The following is a 19,710-nucleotide window of genomic DNA, read 5'->3' as shown; positions in this document are numbered from 1 at the left end:
TTTAGCTGTGCTATATTTGTCTATTTCTTTTTTGTTTGTTATTTTTCATTAGTCACGTGATATTAAATCCAAGGAAAGGCATAAAGTCGCACTGAAAGAAGCAAACTGGTGCTGGATCAGCCGAACGTGCATGATACCACTAGCACAATAGATCAGCAGCCCAAAGCAGAAAAATATGGCAGGAAAGCTCCGCTTCGATGACTCGCCGAGCAGTGAAACCTTCAAAAACAGACCTTTCCTGCCCATAATTGCCTGAAATCATGTATCTCAAAAGTAGTAAGGAAGAATAAGTTCAAACAGTAAACAAAGTATTATAAAAAAAACCAACTTCTCTATGCGTATTCCACCCTGACAAAACTGCGTTGCAGGCGAACCTCAACACGAGTTTTTTTTTTTTTACTTTGAATGACATGGTAACGACAACATTACACTCACAGTTTGCGGTTGTAGTCACGAATGCTACTGTAGATGATGACCGAAAATGCCGCACGGTCGCTATGTCTACGGATCAAAGTACTTGAGCACTGCTGTGCTACGCCGTGGTGGGCAGCCCAGGATATATCCGGCAGTTTCAGATATATTACAGGCTTTTTCATAGTTATTCGGCATATTTTTGCTGGAACTTATATAAGGGCATATTTTTCCGGTAAGGACGAAAAAGAAAAGAACCCGCCGCGGTGGCTTAGCAGCTGTAGTGTTGCGCGGCTAAGCTAGAGATCGCGGGATCAAACCCGGCAGCGGTGGCCGCATTTCGATGGGGGCGAAATGCAAAAACGCCCCATGTTCCCTGAATTGGGGGCACGTTAAACATCCCCTGATGGTCAAAATTAATCTGGAGTCCTCCACTACGGCCTGCCTCATTCTCGAATCGTGGTTTTGGCACGTAAAACCAAAATATTGAAAAAAATGAACACAAAAAAACTGCCTGCCAGGGATGGGACCTTCCGCGTGTTAGGCGGATGTGCTAACCACTACACAACAAACACATCATTTTTTTTCCTTGAATACATGGGAGCAAGATTTTGAGAAAAAAAACAATGTGGTGCAGAAATTTCAGGTAACTGAAAACTCATTCAAAAGTCAGGCAAGTACGTGCAAGCGTCCAATAAAAGCATACATTCCGGCGCTGTTTCTTGTGCAGCGTATACACTACGAACGTAGGCAGCAGATTCCCGAAAAAACGATGCGTGCTTCACGGTGGTTCAGTGCGCCTGTCAGACATTCTACTGCGCGAAAGGTTATGTAGGCCAAGTAGCATGAACATGTCATGTGGTGGGCCACAGGGATCTTTAAAAGGCTGGAAACGCGAAATGCGAAAAAACCCGTGTACTTAGATTTAGGTGCACGTTAAAGAACCCCAGGTGGTCGAAATTTCCGGAGTCCACCACTACGGCGTGCCTCATAATCAGAAAGTGGTTTTGGCACGTAAAACCCCATAATTTAATTTAAAAGGCTGGAAACGGATTGTGTATGGTGTGATATCTAAATATTTTTAGGTGTTCTTTGGAGAATGTCCCGGAAGAACACGGCATCCCTACAATCTACAAAACAGTGGCCATTCATTTCAGCATTTGGACACAAACGGCAGTTTGTCGACCGCAGCACGAAACAGCCCTTTTTTTTTCTAACCAGGTTTACACGGAAAAGGTTGCTCAATGTAACGTAAAGAAAAAAGTTTTGATCTCTGGAGAAATGATCATTCGACGGACACGCTTAAGCACATCTAGGTAATAACATTCCAAATAAAGCGCACGATAATGGGGAACAGGAAACAACGTGTCCATGAATACAGCAGAAATTTCTTTGCGAGAGGCAGTGAAAATGTAATCCATACTAAAGCGAGCCTTTAGAAAGTGAAAGCCTTCAACAACTTCTTTCAAGAAGCCCCAAGTAGCCGTTGGTGCATTTCTGACAGATGACCGCACGATTATTTCTTGAAGGTAATTGATTAATTGAAGTTGTAACATCTCTCTTAGAAACGGACTGTTCGCTTCACGAAAGAAGAATAACCGGGAGACAAGTTGCCTAACAAAAAGGTGAACTAGGCCAAGACCCCTACTCTCAAAGGGAAAACAAAAGGTTATCACACCGCATGGCCTGAACACGTCAGCTCCATACATAGGTTGAAGTTGAGGTTGAAATTTATTTGCATCATCACAATGCGGGAAATGCTCGGGCAAAAAGTGAAAATCAATTCACTTGAGAAGCCCCCCAATATACAAGGCATACAAAAAGGGCGACAATTAACAAGGCATTTTAACAGCTTACCATTGCAGGTTAACCTCTAGTGCAAACACACGACGCAAAGCCTGCAGCCTAAGCCGCAAGTATTGTAATGCCTTCAGGACGTATATAAGTCGAGCTGTTAGGAACTCATTGCAAGCTTCAGCTCGGCTAAATATGGACAACTGCCGCCTCTGCCAGTTGCTAACCTTACTTTGTAGTTGTGCAACTTCCGGTGACCAGTGAAGATTATTATTGCGGTATCGAGAGATGGGTACACCTAAGTACTTGAAGACTTGCCTCCACTGAATACCTGCGAAGTAAGTTGGCCTCGTACACCTTAGACCTAACCAAAACCCTGAACTCTTCTCAACGTTTACTGTGCACCAGGAGCTGAGCAAAACTCTTGCGTATGGCAAGGGCAGCCTCTACACTTGTCAACACAGAAGGCGGCTATGCCATATCCATAAGCAAGTGCCCGGACCTCATTGGACAACAATTTGAACCCGTGAAAGGTATGAGCCTTCATAATTCGGGCACAAATCAGTACCACGTACAAAACGAATAATAGAGGGGACAAGGGACAACCTTGCCTTACCGATGCCGTGAGGTAGATAGATTCGGATAGACAACCATTAACTATTAGCCTTGTTGTGCCATTAGCATAATAGATGGTGATGGCTTTAAAAAGAAGAGATCCAACGTTTATGTGCTCTTACACACGAAACAAGAAGTATGAATTAACTTTATCAAATGATTTTGCCAAATCAATCTGAACGGCGAGAATAGGGGGACAGCGCAAAATTGACGGTACACAAGACGAAGAAAAGTATGAACACGGCGTTTACTTACAACTAATTTTATCTTTTGACATATGTGGGCATATATATACCTTGACAGTCAAAAACATATGACGAAAAATAAGATTAACCTAACATGATAATCTTATCCCTATCCCTCGTCAACCTACATCATCGACTTGTGTCACAAGCACGTATTGTATTATCTGTGAGTCGAAAAATCGACTTCTTTTTCGGAGAGGGTCAGAGAAGGCACACTAACACAATTTTCATTTAGTCGTGATATTCCCGCAGCTTCAGTTATTTCTTCAGTCCTTTTTTACTTCATTTTTGCTATAAAATTTGTTCCTGAAAATATTGGAGTGCAACCACTCCGTGCATTGGAGACCTAGATGGCCACTAATCACTTTGTGTACGTTGTAGTTATACTCTTAATCTTTCATTTATGCATTCACTTGTCTGTCCTACATATTTCTTTCCACATGACAGCGGGACCAAATAGACAACACCCTCAATACAGTGTTTTACAAAGCGGTTTTCATGCACTCTGGACCATTATTGTGGCTCCGTTGCTGTTTTGTTTACTTTCCAATATATTGCGCAAAGTTTTTTAGGAGCAGAAAATACAACATTTATGTCGGCGCGTTCTCCTTTTTTCAAATTATGCGCTGACCAACGCATGTAAGGTATCAAAGTTATTTTTTCTTTCCTGTTGCGTTCTAATGCTGCTTGGCTGTCCTGTGGTTACATTTTTAACTTTTTTTAGAACCGATTCTGCTACGGATATTAGAAACATAACGTAGAAGCGTCTGGTGCTGGGCCTGTTGGTACATAGCTTGACAAACAAACGACCAAAACCCAACCTTTGAAGACGCGTACACAAGAAGAGAGAAAAAGACAACCACACACGCTGGGGCTAGCAACATAGTGTAATGAAACACTTGGTTCGAAAAGAAAAACGGGTGTGGTTGCCATTTTCTCTCTTCTTGTGTACGCGTCTTCGAAGGCTGGGTTTTCGTCGTTTGTTTGTCAGGGTAACAGAAGCTGCTTCGGATACCCCGCTATCTGAAGACGGTCTATCTGCTCGCTAAAGCTGTCTGTCATCGAGTGAAAACATGATTTGTTCAAGGCATTCGTGAAACACATTGTTGCTATAGGCCTTTTTACGAATTTTGAATGGGCCGACTCGAATGGAAGAAGCGGCATGCTGACACGTGGCTCGTACGCCCACCAAATGTGAGTTTTCAAAAATTTAAACATCACATTCGAACATCTGATGGATCTTTCCACGGGTAATTCAAAAGTTAAGTGGTCTAAGAACATTCACGGGATTGATTCAGAGTCTGAATCATTAATAGTTTGACGCCCGCTTAGTCAGCGTTGAAGATTATAGATAATCATCAACGCAACGAAAGATGTTGGTTAATTTTGAAATTTGTAGTTGGTCATGCAGTCGGCTATCAAGATGTACTAAGGTCGCTCAAAATTGATGCTATGCAAGAGCCAGCGCAGGGACCGTTAGTCTGAATGTAAAACTTATCATCCCATGTCGTAAATGTCGAGTTTAAGTACATGCATCGTTAAAAGCTCTAAAAAAGCTTTGTACTGCCAAGCCTGTACCATTCCGAAAAGCAATGAAACCGTACTTGTCTATGCAATCTTCAATACAGGACAGAAGTTTACCATGTGGCAAAGAGTAATACAACCGCCCAGGCACGTACCCAGGATTTTTTTTCAGGGGGGGCCCACTACCTCCATCATCATCATCATCATCATGTTTTATGTCCACTGCAGGTCCCTGCGATCTCCAATTACCCCTGTCCTGCGCCAACCGATTCCAACTGGCGCCCATGAATTTCCTAGTTTCATCGCTCCACCTAGTCTTTTGTCGTCCTCGATTGCGTTTTCCTTCTCTTGGAACCCATTCTGTAACCCTAATGATCCAACGGTTATCTAACCGGCGCATTACATGACCTGCCCAGCTACATTTTTCCCTCTTGATGTCAATTAAAATATCGTCTATACCCGTTCGCTCTCTGATCCAAACCGCTCTCTTTCTCTCTCTTAACGTTATGCCTAGCAATCTTCGTGCGATCGCTCCTTGCGCGGTCCTCAACTTGCTCTCAAGTCTCTGCCCCATATGTCAGCACTGGCAAAATGCACTGATTGCACACCTTACTTTTCATTAATAACGGTAAGCTTCCAGTCAGGAGCTGGCAATGTCTGTCGTATGCGATCCAACAAATTTTTATTCTTCTGTGAATTCCCTTCTCATGATCAGGGTTCCCTGTGATTAGTTGAGCTAGGTAAACGTACTCCTTCACAGTCTCCAGTGGCCGACTGGCGATCCTGATCTCTTGTTCCTTTGCCCGGCTATTTATCATTATCTTCATCTTCTGCATACTAATATTCAACCCCACTCTTAGACTCTCTCTGTTAAGGTCTCCAATCATTTGTTGTAACTCGTCTGCATTGTTGTTGAATAGAACAATATCATCGGCAAACCGACGGTTCCTGTGATATTTGCCGTCGACCTTTACTCCTAGGCCTTCCCAGTTTAATAGCTTGAATTCTTCTAAGCACGCAGTGAATAGCTTTGGAGAAATTGTGTCTCCCTGTCTGACCCCTTTCTCTATAGGTATCTCCCTGCTTTTCTTGTGTAGAATTGAGGTAGCTGTAGAACCTCTGTAGATATTCTTACGCGAAGGACGAGTCAGTAAGACGAGAAGCTATTTACAGATTATATTTACAACAACGGTTGCAGCGCTGACCGGTTAGATTCACAGCGCGAGCCCAGTTCGTTCTTCCTCCTCTTTTCTGGAGTGATGGCGCCCACGCGCCTCGTTCAAACAAACAAATACCACACGCATGTAGCAATATTTTCCAAGCTTTTTACGTAAGCGTTCTGTACTCCTTGATTACGTAGTGCCTCGATGACTGCTGGTATCTCTACTGAATCAAATGCATTTGCGTAATCTATATAAGCCACATAGAGAGGCTTATTTACTCTGCAGATTTCGCGATAACCTGATTGATGACATGGATGTGATCCGTTGTAATGTATCTCTTCCTGAAGCCAGCCTGTTCCCTTGGTTGACAAAATCCAGTGTTGCCCTTATTCTATTGGAGATTATTTTGGTAAATATTTTATATAATACTAGGAGCAAGCTAATAGACCTATAATTTTTAAATTCTTTAACGTCTCCTTTTTTGTGCATTAGTATAATGTCTGCATTCTTCCAGTTTTCTGGGACCCTTGCAGTCGATAGACACTTCGTATAAAGAGCCACCAGTTTTCCAAGCATTATGTCTCCTCCATCTTTGATTAAGTCGACTGTTATTCCACCTTCTCCTCCCGCTCTTCATCGTTTCATGTCTTGCAGGGCCCTTCTGACCTCATCGCTAGTTATAGGAGAGTTTCTGTATCCTGTTCATTACTGTTTCTAAGTGAGGTATCGTGACTCCTCTGGGTACTGTATACAGGTCGGCTTAGAATTTTTCCGCTGCTTTTACTATATCTTCGAGATTGCTGATGATATTATCCTTCTTATCTTTTAGTGCATACATCATGGTTTGTCCTATGCCAGGTTTCTTTTTTACTGATTTCAGGCTGCGTTCATTTTTTACGGCTTCTTCAGTCTTTCTCATGTTATAGTTTCGAATATCAGTTATTTTCGCCTTGTTGATCAGTTTTGACAGTTCCGCGAATTGTGTAACGCTGTGCGGCCGGCAGTCCCATACAACCACGTAGAGCGCAGGACTCTGCGATTCTAGACGTACTGCGCTCACCGCGAAAGTTTAGAAAAACACCCACATAAGCGCAGCAGAGAAGTGGCTACGTGAGGCGGTTCGACCGATAACTGTAGAAGCGTCATTCAAAACCAGTTATTGTTCGCCACTTCCGGCAGCGTTTTCTCTACTTCCTTTTTAAATAAAAAGGTGTTAATAATAATAATAATATTTGGGGTTTTACGTGCCAAAACCACTTTCTGATTATGAGGCACGCCGTAGTGGAGGACTCCGGAAATTTTGACCACCTGGGGTTCTTTAACGTGCACCTAAATCTAAGCACACGGGTGTTTTCGCATTTCGCCCCCATCGAAATGCGGCCGCCGTGGCCGGGATTCGATCCCGCGACCTCGTGCTCAACAGCCCAACACCATAGCCACTGAGCAACCACGGCGGGTTAATAAAAAGGTGTTGATCCATAAATAATCTCATAAACAACGGTTAACTTTCTTTATTATTAGCTTTTCCTTGCAGTTTGGTTGTTGCCTTGGCTCTCTCCCTAAGTAGATCGCTTAATTTCTCAACACCTTGCGATTTTTGTTTCCAGTTGCCAATTCTGCACGAAAAGTGCTATACAATAAGGGAAAAAAAGACAAGGTAGCGGGCGACAGTCATCTTGCTTATGGGTTTAAGGGTTATTGCAGGGTTTCATGATGGACGCTCTTTCACATTATTTAATTTCCCCCCTTATCTAACCCATATCACGTGTATATGGTTCCGGGCATCTGCCAGCGTCGCGGCGACCCGTAACTCGAGGAAATAATGAAGCAAAGGGAAAAGTTAAACGCAATTGGCGTTTTCTCTGGCCGCAACTCGTTCCATGAGAGTACAGACCAGCTGAGTAACAGCCGCATCCCCCTCCTGGTCCCAGGATCAGCCTAAACAAAGAAGGTTGAACTAACAAAAGCAAGAGCTATGCGCGTGACGGTTGAATAGATGGTGACAACTGAACGCATCTCGAGTTAATCGCGCGGGTGCGGAATCTATGAGAAAACTGTCATTCACATTACAAGAGATGCCGATAACTACCGCCATATAAAAGGAGTGAAAAAGGCAGCATAATGCTGACCAATGAATAGCTGCCAAGTCTCAACATTGATCTGGCGGCGCTTTAGGAATGTGTGAGGAGTGGTGGCGTGGGTGGGGAGGGGGGGGGTATGCCACATGATTTCGGGGGGGGGGGGCCCGCCCCCCCCCCCCGGGCCCCCCCTTGGTTACGTGCCTGCAACCGCCTAATGTCGAGTGAGCATGCCATATAGCTTTTGTCTTAGCATTTGTCTGAAAACGCGATGACATCTTCAGATTTCCGCACAAGGAACGGGCCATTTACTTGTAATAGGTTTAAGTTTTCTCTGCAAAAACATTTTGTTGCTTTTTTGCCACGTACCGTTTTCTGACACAATTACCCTTAGCGGAATGCCTAGTTTGTGGGTTTTCGCGCTGAAAAACGTATGTAGGCTTGTACGTTTGCTTTTGTCTACGGATTTAACTAAGCCGTCCACATTTAATATTTAAATAAACTTTTAGCCTGTGCCTTTACTTACTGTAGGGGAACTTTTCTTCGTAACGTGACAGCTGATAAAATTGTTTCTTCAGCTTTTGATTTAAACAGGCTTTCCTTTAAAACTAAGAAAACCTGCTTCCTTATCTGAGGGTAACAGGGATAGCGAATTAGTTCTCAAAATTATCCCGTTTGTCTGACCTGGTATATCACTGTTGTTCTGTCTATACACTTCGCGAGAACGTCCACTTCTTCGGACACACACATTTCAGCCTCTGTTTCCGCAGCCAGTGCAAACACTTGTCTCACCAAGCTGAGCAGCTCGGGCAAAGCCTTTTCAAGTTTGACGGCGAACTTTGGCCTTCTGGCTAAGACACGGTGTACGCGGTCGAGAAGTGTCACGTGGCCCAAAGTTTTGACGTTGTCATTCTTGGCTTTTTGAACCTTAGGTGCACAGGCACGAAGTTCCGAAAATGTTCGCAGCCAACCCTGCCGTCGAATCCGCCAGGCTGCTGAAGTCCCACCACTTCCATCCTGGTTAGGGCTGTGAAGTTGGCCCATGAAAGCGCAGATACAAGCAGTCCTTGTAGAATATCGCCTGCCTTTTCCACTCAGTTCTCAGAACCTAGCAGATTCTTGTTCCATGCCCTTGTGATTGCCTGAAGCCGCCAAAAAGCAGCAACACTTCTGAAGGCAGCCGCTTCGTCCTTAATTAGTAGGATAGGGTTCGCGCACGGCACACAGCAATGGCGTTGAGAGTGACAAGAAAACAGGCATCCACTTGAAAACTATTAAAATGCCCCAGTGTACTAGAAATAAACCTTGCTAGCCATGTGGCTTGGGCTATAGTTGGTTCATAGTACGAAAGTAGGGGGACAGCGCAAACTTGACGGAACAAAGACGAAGAAAAGAACACGGCGCTGACTTACAACTGATTCTATTTTTTGACATGTTGGACAAACACGCAGATGCATAAATGAGAGATTAAAAGAGCATAACTACAACGTACACAAAGGGATTAGTGGCCATTTAAGTCTCCACTGCAAGGATTGTGGTTGCACTCCAATCTTTTCGGGAACGAACGTTATAGCAAAAAGATAAAAAAAGAACTAAAGAAATAATTGATCCCGCGGAAATAGCACGCCTAAATAAAAATTGTGCTAGTGTGCCTTCTCTGACTCCCTCCACAACAGAACTCGATTTTTCGACTCAGATAATACAGCACGCGCTTGTGACGCAAGTCGATGATGTAGGCCGGTTGACGAGAGATAGGGATAAGTGTATCATATTATGTTAATCTTATTTTCCTTCATATATATTTTGACTGTCAAGGTATATATATGCCCACCTGTCAAAGAATAAATTAAGTTGTAAGTCAGCGCAGTGTTCGTCCTTGGTTTGTTTTGTGTTGCATCAATTTTGCGCTGTCCCCCTACTTTCGCACCTTGAACCAACTATACGGAGCAACCTGAACTATTGCAACCTGACCTACACATTCTGCTACGCACTCTAGCGCAAACCGCGAAACGTGGATATTTATCTCGATTGATCTTCCTCTAATGTCACATGTTTGATGGTCTCCCATCACTGATCGAATTAGGTCTTGAAGGCGACTCGTTAATATCTTCGCCAGTATGTTATAATCCACGTTGCAAAGTGATATGAAGCAATATCCTTCAACTTTCTGCAATTTAGTTGTATCACTGCTTCTTGGGATAAGTACTGTGTATCCAATCCTGTAAGCTTCTTCATACACTTTAAACAGAAAGGGAGCCAATATAGCGCAAAAGCACTGATTAAATTCTGCACTCAAGTCATCAGGACAGGACCAGGAGTTCTGCCTTTAGCTAGCGAATCAATGCTTCTTTCAACTTCTGTGATATATATGCTTCTATCAACATCATCACATTCTTCTTGACTCATAATGCACACTGAGAGAGACAGAGGTGCACTAGTCCGAGCGAGTACTCGTCGGTATTTGCTGCAACAGCCTTGTAGTCATTCGCTTGGTGATGAGCGTCACTGTTAGAGACATCCAGCACCAAACCTGTTACAGCAACCACATACGTGGATGAGGCCACGTCACGTGCCCTGTATACACTCGATTTTCTTGCGGATGAGACCCTCGAGGGCCGCTAGAATGTGCTACTCTGCGATGTACAGCTCAGGACACTAGGCAGTTTCGGATGTATCGCTGGCGTTTTCATAATTCTTCGATATATTTATTCTCGACACCCTGACGGCACGTTCTGTCAGTCGTCACAAAAAAGTTAAATAAAAGCGTTGCCTTCAACACGTGCTTGAAGCAAAACATTTGTGCCTGCCAGGGATCGAACCTGGGACCTTCCGCGTGTTAGGCGGATGTGATAACCACTACACCACAAGCACAGCGGTGAGCAATGATGAATTTGTAACACATACATGCAGCCCCAAACCTGTTAATGCAACCGTTTACGTGGATGAGGCCACGTCATGTGCCCTACAGTCGGTTCTCCTGCGAGTGAGACCCCTCGAGGGCCGTTAGAATGTGCTACTTTGCGGTGCACAGCTAAGGACCCTAGGTGGTTTCTGATGTATCGCTAGCGTTTTCATAATTCTTCGATATATTTATTCTCGAGATCCTGACGGTACGTTCTGTCGGTCACCACAAAAAGCGTTAAATAAAAGCGTCGCCTTCAACACGTGCTTGAAGCAAAACGTTTGTGCCTGCCAGGGATCGAACCTGGGACCTTCCGAGTGTTAGGCGGACCTTCCGATTGTTAGGCGGACCTTCCGAATGTTAGGCGGACCTTCCGAATGTTAGGCGGACCTTCCGAATGTTAGGCGGAGCTTCCGAATGTTAGGCGGACCTTCCGAATGTTAGGCGGACCTTCCGAATGTTAGGCGGACCTTCCCGCACGGCGCGTCTCCTGTAATCCGGCTTCGCCGCGTGGCCTGGCGCCCGCGGCGGTCGGAGTGGTTGAGGCGCAGTAAGAGAGATGGCGCGAGTGTTGCGCTGCTAACGCCGCCGACAGGCGGGGTTACTTGGGCGCCGAAAGACAAGGTGCTTGCTCTCTTGGTTCGGGACAGCAAGCAGTGCGGACGTGCCGTGCCGCGCGTGCGCCGATCCATGCTTCTGCGAGACCGTCTCGCGTGGCCGCCTTCGAACGCGCCACCGTTCGCGTGACCGTACACGCGAACGACCAGGCGTTGGGATCCAGCATGGGGCGAACATATTCGCTCGCTATCCGGTCGCGGTGAGTCGGACTTCTAGATTTGTCGCGCGCCCATCGGCATGTTTTGTGGATAGCAACTCTGCTAGCAGGCATTGATCTATGAAAGGTGCAATAAATGCCCTTGTGATTGTTTGCACTACTGTGCTGTCGTTCCTTTGTCCCAAGAGCACGGGTGAGAGAAGCCCACAAGAGCTCTGTACAATTACACTGGAAATACAATGTCGCAAACACCTTTATATAATGTTTCCTTTTTACGCCACATAAATAAAAGAAAAACGCACAGAAAGAAAGTGCACACTATTAGCAACTTCTTTTAGATAGCCCCGAAGCGTTCCTGGCATACCATCACTACTAACGATAAGTGCCGGCAAAGCGGCTCTCAACCTTAGCTGACATACCGTACGCAGAAATGGATCACGCACATCCCGAAAAAACAAAAATCTGTTGACAAGTTCTCGTACAAAAAGATGTGCCTTCACGTGCCTGAAGAAATTGGTACGGCTACACCTTTCCCAGATGTAGCCCCAGATAAAAACCAAGAACACTCTGTGCAGACTTTGCGCGTTTAGTCTTGAACAGTACAACGTCTGCATGACGTACCACAACTCCGTAATAAAAAACATGTTACACCCAGTTGCCCTTGCGAAAATGGGCAGGTTGATGCCTTTCTACCTTTCTGCTTTTTCTCTAGTTTCTTCTGCTTGGTTCGTCCTGTATTCATCGCTATTTTTGTAACTGTCCATGGGAACACCTAGATACTTGGTCGGGGTTTTAATCCAGCTCACATTTGCAAAATTGTCCTGGGCCGAAGACCACTCTCCGTGCCACAAACCGAGGAACTTCCCCCAGTTCACTCTACTGCCCGTCACATCACAAAAATTATTCACTACCCTTATCGTTTCGTAACACTTTGTTTGCTTGTACAACACACGGCGATATCATCTGCATATGCCAAGAGCTTGACTTGTGTAGCTTCCAAGCTATAACCGCGTATTTGATCATTTTAAATTATGGCCAAACACATAGTTTCCCTGTAAATTCCAAACAAAAGAGGACTGAGGGGGCAGCCCTGACGCACAGAACGCACGACGTTAATGGGGGCCCCAATGATTTATTCACAATTAGGCGTGTTGTGCAGTTCTGGTACGCCAACGTCACTCCCTCAGTGATGATGGAACCAACATTAATGTGATCGAAAATGGCAAACAAAATATCATGAGAGACACAATCAAAGACTTTCTCGAGGTCGAGCTGGAGCACTGCGACTCCGCCCAAGGTGACGTCACAGCACTTGAGCACGCATCGCATCGTGTGAATATTCGAAAAAATCGACCTTCCTTTGATACCACACGTTGATGATCTGCGACTATTTCCGTTATGACGCTTTGAAGACTGGCTGCCAAAACCTTTATGAAAAAATTTTGTAATCTACATTGGTTAAAGATATCGGCCTGTAAGATGTCACTAGCCTAAGTTTCTCCACTTCGTCACTCTTAGGGATGAGTATGGTATGCGCTTTGCCAAAAGAAGGCGGCAAAGCTTTGTTAACATACGCATCATTAAACAGGTTTGTTAGCAATGGCGATAGTTCCTTCTTGAAAGCTTTATATAAACAAGCGCCCAGGCCGTCAGGTCCAGGTGATTTGCCTTGGTTGAAATCATCAATCGCCTTTTTAACTTCGCTTTCTGTTATTTTCTCTTCTAATCTTTCTTTTGTGTCGTCACTCAATCGCGGCATGCGACCGAGAAAAACCTTTTTAAACTCGTCTAAATTCGCTTCTTGAAACGCAAAGAGTGACTGATAATACTCTAAAATCTCGGTCTGTACTCTTACTGTCGTCGGCAGTTGTGCCGTTCCATAGAATCTTATCGACGTGATTCCGTCAACCTTGCGCTTTTTCAAGTTCAAGCGCCCTTTTAGTGGGCGTCTCCCCAGCTACTAATGCATTTGCTCTTGCGCGCACAATCGCACCTTCATACCCTTCCTTGTCAAGCTGCTCAATTTTTTCTTCAATGGTTCGCACGTCTTGGTTATACGCCTCTGGCTCTTCGCACTCTAGCGCTATCAGCTGCTTAAGTGTCTTTCGTAAGCCTCTTTCTTTCATTTCCTTCTCAAACTTTAAGCAGCTAGATCTTTCTAATGCTTTCACTTTTACGCTTTGTTTGAAACATTCCCATTTCTCTGCTATTGCTTCACTATTTTCTCCACATACTTCCCTAATGGCCTCATGAACTAAATATACAAATGGCTCGTCTTTCAGTAGTAAGGCATTCATTTTCCATAGGTCCCAATTAAATGCTTCTCTCTTCCTCTCCGTGCCTAAGTGACATTTTACCAAGTAGTGATCTGAAAACGATACTGGTGTCACAGAATAACTGTGGCGCTTTGGAATCATGTCTTGCGATATGTACATGCGGTCTAGCCGCGCATGACTACTACCTTGAAATCGCGTGCACTTCACTTCCCGCCCCCCCTCCAGACACTCACAAACATCGTCCATTACATTTTCACTAATTAGCTTTATCAACCCACTACTGCTTCTATCGCGAATACCGGCATTATTGGCTCTATCCCGAGCACTCAAAACACAATTAAAATCCAACAACAAAACCATGCACTTATCACAGCTACTATACGGAAAAAGATTCGAAAAAAAAGAGGCGCGCTCTTCCACAGAATTCGGCGCATATATGCACATGATTCGGAATTCAACTACACGATAAACAAAATCGCAAAAACAATCCTTCCGGATTGACATGAAAATACATATTGAACAACAAGATCAGGCAACTTCTTAATAAACAGCACGCAACCGGCGGACGTCCCTACAGCGTGGCTCACGACCACATAATGTCTAGTCGTGAAACGCCGCGCCATGCTCCCGGTCTCATCCTCTCCGTCAACCATTATCTCTTGGACAGCTAGAACGTCTATGTCGTGGTCAGTGTCCAACCGTAGGACTTTGCCTTAAGCTAGCCGCCAACCCGCTTACGTTTAGTGCGGCAATAGTGAGTGACGTATTAGGAGCCATGTTGAATTAAAGTATAAGGTAGGCTCGGAGCATGGTGCTTACCTTTCACGATCAGCCCTCGGCTAGCCGCCTCCCGGACCGCCGGTCTTCCCGGTGGTGTTCGTCTACTGCACTTTGTCACCAGGCCTTCTCTCGAGCGGAACATTTGGCTTAGGCTTGAACACCGACCGTCTCCCTAGAGGCGTCTTCGCCGGTGGCCCGTTACTTGTGATGGATGCCGCGTTGTTCTTGTCTCCGGCCTCGTCCCGGGGGCGCTTGGATGTGGCAACGAGGCCTGCGGCCCGGTCCCCGTCGTTAGCGGCCTCGCCCTGTTGCATCGCTGACTCTTCGTCATCGCGTTCACCTTCACTAGCGCCTCCCTTCGTAGGGTCTTTGTACTTCTCGACCATTGCAGGCCCAGTCACCTGCTCAGCAACTTGGACGACCTTGGCGTCAGCGACCTCCGGCACCGTCATGGTACTTGTCGCTGGGGGCACTGGCTCGCCGGCTCCCTTAGCAGCGTCTTCAGTCTCGACTGCATCCATGACGTGTACTGCTGCCTCTTCACTCGCCACTGGGCCAGTCGCAGTAGCGTAAGTCTTGACGCAGTTGGCATCGACGTGCCCGAAGCGTCTGCAACGCGAGCAGCGCGGCACCTTACAGTCCCACCTGACGTGTCTTGTGCCTTGGCAGCGTAGGCATTGCATCGGACGACCAGGCACCACCACCAAGGCCAACTCTCCTGCAACGTGTATCTGGTGAGGTATATCCTCCACTTTCAGTCCGCCCTTCAGCTTGAGAAGAACTGTCCTCGTGGTCGAACATTTCTCTGCAACGTCTTGAACACGCCACTTCTCCCGGCTCACCTCAACCACCTTGCCGAAGGCCGCCAACGCAGGCCGCACGTCTTCTTCCTCCACGCCGTGCAGCAGCCAGTGAAGCCGGAGCTTCACCTGCTGGTCCTGAGGGTCGACGATGACACATCGCCGCCCCTTAACCTGAAGCTCCTTCAAGGTTAGCAGGCGCTTTGTTGCAGCCGTATCACCGAGGGTCACTGCCCAGACATGATTCACCTGGTACGCCTCAAGGTACACAACTTCCGGCAGCAGGCCCGTGGGCTTAAGAGCATCCCTAAAGTCCTCGACCTTGCACGGCCTCGCGTACCGTGTAGAAACAGTGTTATTAACAATTCGTCCTTTTGGCAGCTGAGGCAAAATAAACTGGTAGTCCGTTTCTTCGTCTTTGCTGAACCTGTTTTCACGGCCAAAAGTGACCGCTGTCGCCGCCCCACTTCAGGCCATGATTCTACGATCCGATCAGCTCGGCTGCCGGAAGCAGAATGACTACACCACAGGCACAACGGTGAGCAAGATGAATTTGTAACACATACATGCAGCCCGAAACCTGTTACTGCGACCTTTTACGTGGATGAGGCCAAGTCACGTGCCCTACACTCGATTTTCTTGCGGGTGAGACCCCTCCACGGCCGTTAGAATGTGCTACTCTTCGGTGCACAGCTAAGGACACTAGGCCGTTTCGGATGTATCGCTAGCGTTTTCATAACTCTTCGATATATTTATTCTCGAGATCCTGACGGCACGTTCTGTCGGTCGCCACAAAAGGCGTTAAATAAAAGCGTCGCCTTCAACACGTGCTTGAAGCAAAAAGTTTGTGCCTGCCAGGGATCGAACCTGGGACCTTCCGCATGTTAAGCGGATGTGATAACCACTTATAACCACCACAAGCACAACTTTTTTCTTTATTACATGGAAAAGAAAACTGAAGGTGTATTACAAAGTGGACAAAACTACACACTTAAAACTCAGGCAAACACACACATGTATCCAACAAGTGCATCCAGTCTGGCGGAGGTTCCTGCACAGCGTACACACTTCTTACATACGCCGCAATTTCGCGAAAGAAGGATTTTGTAGTTCGCGGGCTTTCGGCATGGCGATCACAGAGTCTACTTCTCCACAGGCTATGTAAACCAAGTACAATGAACATGTCATAGGGAGGACCACCTGTAACCTTAAACGGTAGAAACCTAATTGAGTATGGAGTCATGTCAATGTCCTTTTTAAGCGTCCGTTGGAGAATGTCCCAAAAAATACAGCCTCCCTACAGTCTATGAAACAGTGATCTATGGTTTTGGCACGTGGACAGAGCCGACAGTTTGTTGAACACGGCACAAAGCAATCCCTCGAATTCAACCAAGTTTTAACAGGGAGTGTTTCCGAATGTAATTTAAAGAAAAATGTTTTTATCCAGGAGGCACTCACATTTTTCGGACGCGTTTAAGTACACCCTGATAAGGTCGGCTTGGCGAGCAAGGATGACTTTGTAACACATAAATGCAGCCCCAAACCTGATACTGCGACCGTTCACGTGGAGGAGGCCACGTCACGTGCCCTACAGTCGGTTTTTTGCGGATGAGACTACTCGAGGGCCGTTAGAATGTGCTACACTGTGGTGCACAGTTAAGCACACTAGGCAGTTTCGGATGTATCACTAGCGTTTTCATAATTCTTCGATATATTCATTCTCGAGATCCTGACGGCGCGTTCTGTCGGTCGCCTTCAACACGTGCTTGAGGCAAAACTTTGTGCCTGCCATGGATCGAGCCTGGGACCTTCCGCGTGTTAGGCGGATGTGATAACCACTACACCACAAGCACAATTTTTTTCTTTATTACCGGTTTTGCAACAACAATACACATTCTACACATGAAAAGTCAAGACGAGGTTACAATACAATTTGTCAATACATTGAACGGAATGCCATCAGTCGTGTTGTGACTGGCGTTGTCACTTAAAATTCCCTTAGCGTGACTAAGGGAATTTACCCTGGCCCTGGCTACCCAGGGATGAACACATTCTTTTGTTTTTTCGACTTCTAATAACCGAGCAATGCTCTCTCGAAAATACAGCCTTGCTGGTCTTCCATCCGGTTCACAGTAGAAGCCAGCCATTCGTGAGCACCACATACTGTGCAGGCCTGTCAGCATGATTAGATCGAAAGGTACTCCTTCGCTATCTATCGCAAGGTACCCAATGCCATGCGTGTCTAGTGGGAATTCTTTTTTGATTGTCCTCTGCAACACATCCCAGAAGAACAACGCTTCCCAACAGTGAAGAAAAACATGGTCGATCGTTTCCGACATTTTACAAATAATGCAGTGAGACCCCCCATGGCATATAAAACCCACGCTCCTCTAGGAAGGTTCTTACAGGGAGAGTTCCGATATGCAGTTTGAAAAAGAAAGTTTTCTTACTTGGTGCTACTTGCATTCTTTTAACCCGTTTGAGTACGTACTGACCCAGGCCTGCACTGTATATCGCCCTGTATATACAACGGGATTGGCAACACTATATCACATAAGTCTTTATACAATTTCCTCTTTTTAACAGAATGTAAATAATTATTAGAAAAACGAACACTCATAAATCGCACACTTGCTACTACTACTTCCCGAAAATAACCTTGTACAGTCCCCGTCAGGACATGGGCGCTAATAACATATTCAGGTAACAGTCGCTCTAATCTTGTCTGGCACACCGTTTGCAGAAATGGGTCACTGACCTCGCGAAAAAAGAAAAATATATTCACTAATTGTTTGAGAAAAAGATGTGCCAGTTCAAGTCCCCCGCACTTTACACTGCTGAACAAATTCGTGCGACTGCACCTTTCCCATGTAGATTCCCATACAAAGGTCGCAAAAACCCTATGCAGTTTTTGCACATTTAGCCTTGAAGAGTACATCACATGTATCACATACCATAGCTTATCCACAAAAAACAAGTTACACACGGTTGCCCTCGCAAACATGGAGAGATGATTAGCCCTCCAAGCATTCGCCTTTTCTCATAATAGTTTTGCTTGTTGCTGCCAGTAGTCATTATTTTTGTAGGACTAAAGTGGCACACCAAGGTACTTCACAGGCGTTTTCTGCCATACAACATTGGCAAAAAAGTCCGAGGTCTACGGCCACACGCCGTGCCAAAACCCCAGACACTTTCTCCAGTTGACCCGGCTTCCTGTAACGTCGCTAAAGGATTGAACACTTCTAATGGTTTCTTCAATGCCTTCGTAGTAAACACAACATACCGCCACATCATCGGCATATGAGAGCAGTTTGACCTCTGAAGATTGCAAACAAAAACCATGGCTAGAATTATTTTCAATTATTGACAAACATAAGGTTTCAATATATGTACAAAACAAAAGTGGAGTGATGGGACAGTCCTGAGGCACGGAACGCTGAACTTTAATGGGGCCCCCAATTCCTTGTTAATAATTAGTCTGGTAGAGCAGTTGCGATACGCCAGAGCTACGCCGTCCGGAATGATGGATCCGACATTAATGTGTTCCAATATTGCAAACAAAATACCATGCTCTACGCAATCAAATGCCTTCTCCAGATCCAATGGAGTACGGCCACACACGCTTCAAGGGAGTCGCAACATTCAAGAACTGAGCGCATTTTGTGAACATTCGTCGCTATAGTACGACTCTTAATTCCGCACGTTTGGTGCGGGCCGACTATGTCTTTAATAACCGACTGAAGTCTAGCTGCTAAGACTTTCATTAGAATCTTGTAGTCGACATTTTCGAGTGCTATTGGTCTGTATGATGTTACACTCTTCAACTTTTCTACATCCTCTGTCTTCAGAATCAACACTGTGTGTGATTGAAAGATGGCGGTAACGCCTTACCATCGTACGCTTCGTTGAAACGTTCTACAAGTACCACTGACAATTTCTTTTTAAACCACTTGTACCACGCAGCGCAAAGCCCATCAGGGCCTGGCGACTTGCCAGGATTCAACTTGTCAATCGCGCGTTCCACTTCAAAAACAGTTATCAGCGCTTATAATGTATAACTTTTCTTTCTTTACTCAGTTGAGGCATGCGTTTCAAAAAATTCGCGTTAACGCGTTCTAGGTCCTCCTGCCTAAATGCAAACAAATTTTCGTAATGTTCAAAGAACGCACGTGCGATACTATCATTATCTGTAACTTCGTTACCACCCGCCTCGATCACGTCATTATGATTACGTCGAGCGTGCGATTTTTCCAGTCCGAGCGCCCTTTTTGTGGGCACCTCCCTTATCGCAAAGGACTCGGCTCGAACACGAACCACCGCACCGTGATAGCATTCCTCGTCATGCAG

At 45.6% G+C, this 19,710-nt stretch overlaps 1 protein-coding gene and 3 non-coding genes across 4 annotated transcripts in view; 1 reads left to right on the top strand and 3 right to left on the bottom strand.

The window, feature by feature from the left end:
* The window catches only part of LOC142583780 (arylsulfatase B-like), an 85,944-nt gene that overhangs the window by 10,201 nt on the left and 56,033 nt on the right, over positions 1-19,710 (top strand). The gene's annotated exons all lie outside the window — the stretch shown is intronic.
* TRNAV-AAC (transfer RNA valine (anticodon AAC)) lies at positions 10,629-10,701 on the bottom strand. The gene has a single exon. It is a non-coding gene; the product is annotated as a tRNA-Val (tRNA).
* TRNAV-AAC (transfer RNA valine (anticodon AAC)) lies at positions 16,210-16,287 on the bottom strand. Its single transcript has one exon. It is a non-coding gene; the product is annotated as a tRNA-Val (tRNA).
* Positions 17,144-17,216, bottom strand: TRNAV-AAC (transfer RNA valine (anticodon AAC)). Its single transcript has one exon. It is a non-coding gene; the product is annotated as a tRNA-Val (tRNA).

This window comes from Dermacentor variabilis, chromosome 1 (genome assembly GCF_050947875.1).
Source record: "Dermacentor variabilis isolate Ectoservices chromosome 1, ASM5094787v1, whole genome shotgun sequence".
NCBI classification, from domain to species: domain Eukaryota; kingdom Metazoa; phylum Arthropoda; class Arachnida; order Ixodida; family Ixodidae; genus Dermacentor; species Dermacentor variabilis.
The sequence above is the reverse complement of the archived record's forward strand: the minus strand, read 5'-3'. Positions and strand labels throughout refer to the sequence as shown.